Below are 9,350 nucleotides of genomic sequence, written 5' to 3' on the forward strand. Positions count from 1 at the left end.
TCCACAGCGTGGGGGTAAGGAGAAAATGAGGGGCAGACGTTATGTGCCTTGCCCTGAGCTCTTAGAAGAAAGGCAGAGAGTAAGCATAAAAATACTTAAGAATATAAATAACTGGCATAAATTTTAAAAAACCTGATGCCACAGCAGTGCATAATAAAGTTACTTTGACTGGATGGAACTTTTAAATAATGGCCAGTTTTTGAAGTCTTCACCAGGCAAGATGGTAAAGAAAAATAAAAGAGAGGGGAAGGGTTTTGTTTTTGTTTTCTAAAGTTAAATCTCTTTTTGGTCAGGTTTGAGACACAACCTTGCAGTTTACTTGTTGGCAATAAGGAAGTGGTTTCCATTTCTTTCATAAAAGTTTTCTTTGAAAAAAAGAAAAAAAAACTTCTAATAGTTAACAGGATACCCCCCTGGGATATCCTGTTAATTTCCCATCTGAGTAGTAGCCGGGTCTGGTCCTATTGAGCTTTTTGAGATTAGCCACAGTTTGCTTTAAATTCCTCAATTTGTCGTAAAGTGCCATAGTATTACATGACTTGCTGTTTTTAAAACTGATTATCACCTCTTCTTGATAATCAGTAACATACTAGCCATATGTGAAAATGTTCTTGTGCTACAGATGGGGTGGTTTCTTCCTATTAAGCCATGGTTTGCTTAAGCAGAGTTTATTAAATGAGCTAGGCTAGCACAGGTAAACTCAAGCCAAACAACCAACATTATAGCTTAGTGGTTTCAAAGTGTGAAACTAGCCAAGGACAGGCATTATTCTACAGAAGCCATTAAAATTCAGGAAAAAGCTGAACTTGAGGAACCCAGTGAATTTTCTTACTTAGTTTAGGGCAGTGTTTTTCAAACTTGGCAACTTGGCAATTCTGGGAGTTGAAGTCCACACATCTTAAAGTTGCCAAGTTTGAAAAACACTGGTTTAGGATGAAGGGAGTAGGGCTTGGCCTGTAGTATGATCTTTAGTGTAGGCAGAGAATGAGATCTTTATTGGGAAGCCCTGTGTGCGGTGGAGGAGTTGCTAAAAACAGTCATCAAAAGGACCATCCATGATTTTAAACCACCTTCTTTGGTTGCCATAACTGCATTTTTGTAGTTTTGACTTGAATATAGTACTGTCATAATTCAAATCTATTCAAAACTCACTAGCTGTATTTGTACAACATGATATGCAAAAGTTTGCTTAACTATCATTTGCAAACTTTATTTATTTAAAACTTATATGCTATAACCCTTGATGGGCTCACATATCCTGTTAAACCATGGTTAACCCACCAGAAGGTGGGTTTACAGAAGACACTAAGGCAAACTGTTATGTCACAGCATGCTGTGTGAATTATGCTAAGTGGTTTATTTCACTCAAGATTGTTGACTAAAACACTTGGCTAGGTTCACATATGCTAAGCCGCAAATGATAGTTTGTGGACTAATGACAGCATTACACAATGAGTTAAACAGCCACTTTATAGCTTAGTACAGTGTGTGAGCCCCCTTTCTGAGTCAGACCACTGTCCCATTTACCCCAATATTTTTGCTACTTCCAATTCAGCAAGGTTTCACTCCTAACTGGAGATGCCTGGGATATGTTTTATGGAAAATCAAGCTCTGGCTTCTGCCCTGAGCTAGTTCTATGTTAATTTAACATTTGGTAGTCAAGAAGCATCTTTTCCAGCAGTTCTAATTAAATTTAACCATATGAACATTTGTACTTAATTATTTTCCATGAAATAATTCAAATTCTCAGCTGTGAATATTGCAGCCCTTAGACAGGGTTGTTAAAAGAAGATTAAAATAGGCTTTTTCTATCAAATGCAAAGTTATTGCTACTGTTTGGCTGTGCAACATAGGAATGTGTTAATTGTGGGATTTTACTACTCAGGGTTAGGCAACATAGTGGTTTCTAGATGTTTTCTACTTTAACTGCCAGGAGACACAGTCATCCTAGCCACTGGGTGAGAATTTCAGAAGCTTTTAATATTGGGAAACATCCCACGGCTTGAGATTCTCCTGTTCTGTGAACTGCGTCATTTCAGATTCAGGCTCCATGTGGTCTGAAAAATAAGCAGCGTCTCTGTCTTCTGAATGAGATGTTATAGTTGCTGGCTTTGCCCCACACATCAAGACCCACTGTCTGTAAGGAAGCAGGGCCAAGTTTTCAAGATTCTAAGGACTGAAATGAGGGTCTTGGTCCTTGGCTCTCCTCCTAGATGCTAAAACATGCAAGCCAGGAGGGCTGAGGGAGGCCCAGCAGAAATCCTAGCAGGCCCTTTAGCTGTATCTTTTACACCCTGCTTTTCAGGATCAACAGTAAAAATGCTGATGTCACCACATACATTTATGCAAAAAGCAAATAATGTTTGGCATTAAAAATATTAGAGAACAATAAATTGGGAAATTATGCAAACCGAGGTCAGACACAAGGCCTACTGGTTCTCTAGCTTACCTCCTCTTACATCAGTAAAGACTTGCTCAACGGTTTGCTTCTTTGTGATTAGTCTAAAAGGCTAAAGGGCATTAACATGGTTTTTAGGACTTATTTTACAGCAGTGCTGATTGTCGTATTACAATAGAAGTTGTTGAGCAAAAGATGGTGCTCGTCCAAGTGCCTCAGACTGAAAAGGGAAAAATGGCCAGAGAGCAAAGTTGCCACAAGAGCTGCTAAAGATTTCAAGCTGAAACATGTATGTTGGGGGAATCCGAAGCATTTCAGGGGCCACCCTCCCAAATTCAGGACAAAAAAGGTAGATGGGGTACACAATTTGATATAATTTAAATTTAAGCTTCACTAGACTGGACTGGAATGGAGTTAAATAGAGACCACAGCACAATTGCTCACCGTATATTTAACATCTTCTGCCGTTTACAGTGTGAAAGTGGTTTTCTAAGGAGGGAACTTTTGGGCTTTGGAGTAGATTATGTCATAAGGCTTTATGTACAGTTGCGATTTAATCCCCCCAGGTAGAAGTGTCTTTTGTACATCATAACAGTGCATTATCATTTCCTGTATCAAATGTGGACAGCACAGATTGACAGTGAGAAATCCAATGTATTCCCACATAAAACTAGCCATCTGAAAAGATATCTGAATAAATGACATCAAAATAAATGTATCCTCTAATGTGAGTCCAACCTGTTACATATTTAGATCTTGAAAAATACCTAAGACAATCCACAGGACCTATCAGATTAACAGGTAACTCTACAAAGAAGGGAAGCATGAGAGATCTTTTATTTGTTGTTTCCCAATGTGCTCTCACTTACATATAGCAGCATTTGGTGTTGGTGTTGGAGATTCTTGGTGCTGAATCTTTTATGGGAAGGAGGTTTGCATTAGAGAGAATAGGTGAAAAGTGAAAGAACACACACGTGGACAAGTATGGACCTGAGATGCAGAAGGTCTACAATTGCTTAGGAATTTCAGTAGCTTTGTGCCTCTCGTTTTTTTCATGGGCCTGGAAGCTTCCTACAACCTCACAGTCATCGTTTGGCATAATAGTTGCTAAAAACTGGCAGCACAGTTTCTCATGAAATTGGTCATCTGTGGGGGTGAGGTCAAAAAAATCAAGATGGCAGCTGTGAACATGAAATTCAGTATTCCTTATTATGTGCAGTTATGGCCACCATCTTGACACTTTTGACACACATACCCCGATGACACCTGTAGTGTAAACCTTGGCATAGAGCAGCCTTTCTCAACCTTTTGTCCCTGGAGGAACCCTTGAAATATTTTTCAGGCCTTGGGGAACCCCTGCACATTCAGGCTCAAATATAGGCCAGAAGTTATGAAATTATTATATTTGTTTCATGTGTATGCCTGTATATATGCATTAACAGGGTTCTTAAACTAAAAATAAAGAATGAAACCTACCTCTTTAATGTGAAACCTGTGCTTGTTTTTTGTTCAATTCTCAATACTCAATTCTGGGCCGAACTCGAGTTTTAGAGATCAGTGGTGGGAAATTTTTGGCTATTTTGGGCTACTTTTAAGGGCATGTACAGTTTTTGAGCAATATATCAAACTGTATGAATGATATCTGCAAAATGCACCGCGGGGGCACAGATGATGCTGTCACACTGAGTTGGTCAGCTCGCCTCCCCTCTCCCTGCACCACCAGCACCTTATTCCCCAAATCCAGCTTCTCCTTTCTTGCCCCCCCCCCACTCCTCTCCCAAGAACGCCTTTGCAGAACTAGAGGGGGGCTGATGTTTTGCAACCTCCAACACTCCTCCCCTTAATATTTGGGCTCCTCAACCTCTCCTGAAATCATGGCACCCTGATGCCAAAGCCTTCACCACCACCACCACCACCACCTTTTTCCTTTCCCCTGCCTCCTTCCCCCCCCCCCCCCACTGCCTTTGTGGCAGAGCTCCCCAGGCTGCTGTGACTGCAGAAAGGCAGGTGCACACTGGCAAGGAGAGTCCTGGCACAGAGGCCCTGGCATACTCCTCATTCCTCGGCTTGCGCTTTGCTCACCTCCTGCTTTGCTCACCCCATGCACTGCAATCCCCAGCCCCGCTTCGCATGCTCCAGCGGGCCAACCCAGTGTTGGAGGTTGGAGGGTTTTTGTTTGGCTTTTATCTCTGCTTTTTTTAAATAAATCATGATCTCCCAGGGAACCCCTAGTGACCTCTCGTGGAACCCTAGGGTTCTGCAGAATCCCAGTTGAGAGACCTTGGCATAGAGTGAATACATTTGGAAAAAGCAGCACAAACCTTCCAACCTCCCCAATCAAAAGCCTGAGGGACCCTCTCCAGAACTCCTGCTTTTTCCCATCTGGGTGCTGAGACTTCGCCTACTTTCCACCATAGCCCATGCATTGCAGCGGCTACCACCCTTCAAAAGCATGGGGTGGTAGGGAAGACGTTGACGTAGAAAAGTGTAAGAGGTGTGCGTCCTTCCCATTTAGTTTTGTAGGAGAGCATGGCTTTGAAAGGGTGAGGAGAAGAACAGCCCCTTCCCCTCTCCGGTTCTGGCTGGTAGCTTTTTTTGTTTTGGAAGTTAAAACTGAAGTTCAAGTCCTTCCTTCCCCCTCAGCCGCATAGACTTTCTAGACAGTGTTTCTCAACCTTGGCAGCTTTCAGATGTGTGAACTTCAACTCCCAGAGTTCCCCAACCATGAGTCTCCCTTCTTCCTTCACTTCCCAGCCAACCAGCCAGCTGAGTAATGAGAGGAGCTCTGATGGAAACGGGGGTGGTGCTGCAACTGAGGAGTGGCCGGTGAAGAGGGTAGAACTTGCAGAAATGGCTAAATTGACTTGTTTGATTAGGGAAGGAACAACAACTATTTTTATAAAAAATAAAATAATAAATAAAATAATAAAATAAAAGTTTAGTTTTTTCTTTATCTTTCTTCCTTTCCTACTTCTCTTCTAAAATTTTTTGTGTTTATCTTGTAGCTTTAGAGGCAGGGGTGCTGGCCCTTGCATGTGAGTTTGGAGGCTACTCTTTGGGTTTTTGATGGAAGTAGGAAAGAAGCATTGCATCCATAGGAAAAAGGTGGGGAGACAAAACTAGGAGCAGCTGCGGGAAGACTGAGAGGAGGACTAAAAGGAAGAAAAGAAGAGGCAGCTAGGAGCAGCCAGATGAAAGGGAAAAAAAAGTTGCAAGAGTAGAGCCAAGAATCGGAAAGCCACAGTGGGGCAGGGTAACTCATCCAGCAGACCCAGCCACAAAAGAAACCTGCAGGTAGAAAAGCAGATCGATGGCAACCCACTGGTAGGAGAAGAGGCTGTGGGAAAAAAGCAGGTCTGAAATGAAAGTTAACAGAGAGGCTGAAGCGAACTCAGCAGCCTTTAAAGAGACAGTCACCGATTTGGCAGACTCCGCAACAGTTGGTTTTATAGGCAGCTGATCGGGTTTCCCAACAGAAAGCTGGAAAAGGGAAGAAATGTAAAAGCACTGGTTTGCAGGGCTAAAGAAAATGTACTGGGAATAAGCGATTAGGATAGTAGAACTTTATTTATTGAATAGACTTGCACTAATCAAATTATACTATTGCAATCATACAAAAGGCATGGGGATTAGGGATTGGGAATGCCACAGGCATAGGAATAGGGCAGAGTTAGAAGAAAGACTATTTTTGCAAGAACAAGGCTTTACCTTTGGTAAAGCGATATAGACACTTGTGCATGGGTCAAACGCAATCCCGCTTGTGTCTGGGCCATCCAGGAACAAATGTGAGACAAGCAGGGGCTGATCAAGAAAAGCATGCACCCTCCTAGATCGATTAACTGACTCACTACAGTAGTGAAAGGTAGTGTCTTGCAAACACAGATGCGTACACATGCCTAAAGAGATTGACTTGAGACGTTTCTTTTTCCTCTCTCAGTCTTTTGGTCCAGCAGAACTGATGAATACCAATATTTGCAGGCAGTTTTTGGTTGTTCTTGCAGAACGTACATCTGCTTTGGAGATCTGCTTACAATTCTATGCTAAAGCCTTATTTAGTATCCAAATTTCGTATTCGGAAGGTATGTAGTGAAACTGGAAATATATTTAGGTACATACCATCGCAGAGCTCCATGCAAATGAGATTCAGCAGCAGACCGGCTTCTGTTCTTTCCCCTTTAGGCACAGTCCCAACAGGTCATACACCTGCACCCCTTAGGAGAAGTTCAGTTTCAGGGTGCACTAGAGCTGCTCTGCTTGGTACCCTCCTTTTTAAAAAAATGCTCTTAAAACCTACATGCTGCAGTGTCTCCTTTAATTTGCTTTCTTCTTGGTAGTTGGAAAGAATTAGTGCTCAGTGGCAGGACAATACTTTAAATGCAAAAGGTCCCAGCTTCACCCTCTGCCCCTCTAACTCAAAAGGAACAAGCAGGGGGAAGCTGCCCTGTTTGATGTCCTTGAGAACTGCTGCTGTTGAAAACATGGAGCCCGATGGACAAATCATCTAAGCAAAACATGGCTACTTGTTATGATCCTAGGCATGCCGTGCAAAATTAGAATAAGGGTCTTTAGATGGTGGGCCCTTTACTACAGCTTTAGCAACCGTCCCTTTTATTGGATAGCCAGGTATGAAAAGGATACAAAGCACATTTATTTGCCTTCATAATAATTCCAAAAGATATTTGTTGAATTTATATTGGCACCTTTCCTCCAGGAATTCAAAATGATGTATATAGCGTTTTCCCTTCCAAGCCTATCCATATAACAACTTTGTTATGTAGATTGTACTGAAAGTGATGAGCCTGAAGTATGGCTTAGGCAGATATGAATTTGGGTTTCCTTGGTCCTTAATCCAACACTCTACTGGGTCTACGTATTGATCAGAGAGTAAGACAATAATATGTGATGCCTCCTTGATTTTTTTAAAAAAATATGGATAAAGGTATATGTTTGTGATGATATTAGAGGTGTGTTAATTAAGTTGTGTGCACACTTTGTTATATGGAAGTGAAAGTTGGCTCTGTCAGGCGATATGTAAAATGAAGTGGAAATGGTTTACTTAAGTAGCATGTGTAGTAAAACAAGAAGAGATAGGGTTAATAATGAATAAATGCTGAATGAATGTGGACTGAATAAGAAATTAAGTGACCAGTACAGAAGATGTAGGTTGAGGTAATTTGGTCATATGGAGAACATGAACAAGGAACAAATTACAAAACAAATAAATGAAAGGACAGTCAACCAATGGAGAGGAAATGAAAGGCTGAGAAGCTCATGGGTGATGGAGTTGTTAAGATCTTCAAAAAGACTGAGGTGAGAAGTTTAAGGAACAAAAGACAATGTGATTAGTAACTTACGGTAGAAGCAAGGACGTTTCATAGTTTATAAGGATAGAAAGGTAGAAGTACAGGGAATGATGTTGCTGTAAATTGGTTTCAGCTATATTTCCTGATCACGTCTTTCATTTCTGCAGCTTACTACTACTTACACCTTTTCTGTGCTCTTCATAATGTTGCTTACCCTGAAAGGGAATAGCCTGATGTAAGTTTGTATGTTTACAAATCTGATATTTCTCACTTTCTCATGGTCAATGTTACCTTAATGAATAAATGCAATTTGATAGGATGTCTGTGATTAGGACCTATGAACTATTGGGGGGAACTTCACACTTCCGTGTGATTCACATCCTTGAATGTGTCCTCACTGTTAAGCATTTAATTTAGTGTGAGATACAACTATGAAAAGAAAATCCAAATTTAGGTTTAGTGAATTGAGGAGTTCTTTTCCCTATGTTTCTTTCAGAAATGTGTCAAAAATGCAAAAGCAAGTTCCTGTCCTATTTTGGTCTTTGTGCTGACAACTATGAGAAATTTTATTCTGCTCTTCTCAGTTCATTTTGTTCCCATCCACTTCTTAAGAATGTCTGAAATGAAGTACCCACACAGCAGTCTCAGGACTTTGAGAGCCAGCCCCAGATAGCTTGCTGTCTGAGGCTAAGAGCAAGAGGATGATCTCCCACTTGAGGTCCAGACTCTGACTGGTGTGGCTGCTAAATGTTCTTTTGAGATTGATGGGCCAACCTATTTCACTGTACCTGAAAAATGCAGGCTAGGTCATCCTGCACAGATCTCTGCTCCGAAGTCTCCTATCCACTCTCCTCCCCAGCATCAGCCACCCAATATGGCTGCTTCACTCTACCTAATATAAGAGCAGTCGGGGTCAGCCCTAATGCAAGATAGCACGAAGCAACCGTTTCATATGGCAGACACCCTCAGTGTGAGAGTGAATAGTTGGTGGTTGCAGAAGTTAAAAGTTTACATTTGTTTGATGTCTTTTCAGGGATGTGTATCTGTGTGTTGCATATTTCTTCACCAAATGAACTAGAAGCATTTTTTAAAAACATAATTTACACTTTGCATCCATGTTTTGCTGTATTTATTTATTGGGGGGGGGAAATTAAACTAGAGTAGAGTAGAGTAGAGTAGAGTAGAGTAGAGTAGAGTAGAGTAGAGTAGAGTAGAGTAGAATAGAATAGAATAGAATAGAATAGAATAGAATAGAATAGAATAGAATAGAATAGAATAGAATAGAATAGAATAGAATAGAATAGAATAGGTTTATTGGCCAAGTATGAGACATACAAGGAATTTGACTTCGGTGCAAAAAGCTCTCAGTGTGTTTGCATAGCATCAGGAAATAAAGTATCTGTGAACCACAGTGAAATTAAGACATATTGCTACTAGAAACAACTAAAGCATCTCATGCAATTACCAAAACATTTCAGCAGTTCTTAAAATTTTGAAACATAAAAATATTCTACCTCCTTGAGTGATTATGTTGAATATTATAAGATGAAAACAGGCCAGCTTTGAAGGAAGAGATATTTAAAACAAGATATCGCTTGTATAAATTAAACAGCTAATAAGACAAAACGACTGTCTTGTGTTTGGTGCTA

This window comes from Python bivittatus, unplaced genomic scaffold, assembly GCF_059951505.1.
Source record: "Python bivittatus isolate LINGU-HERP-01145 unplaced genomic scaffold, Pbiv_v1 ctg000480_np1212, whole genome shotgun sequence".
Classification (NCBI taxonomy): Eukaryota; Metazoa; Chordata; class Lepidosauria; order Squamata; family Pythonidae; genus Python; species Python bivittatus.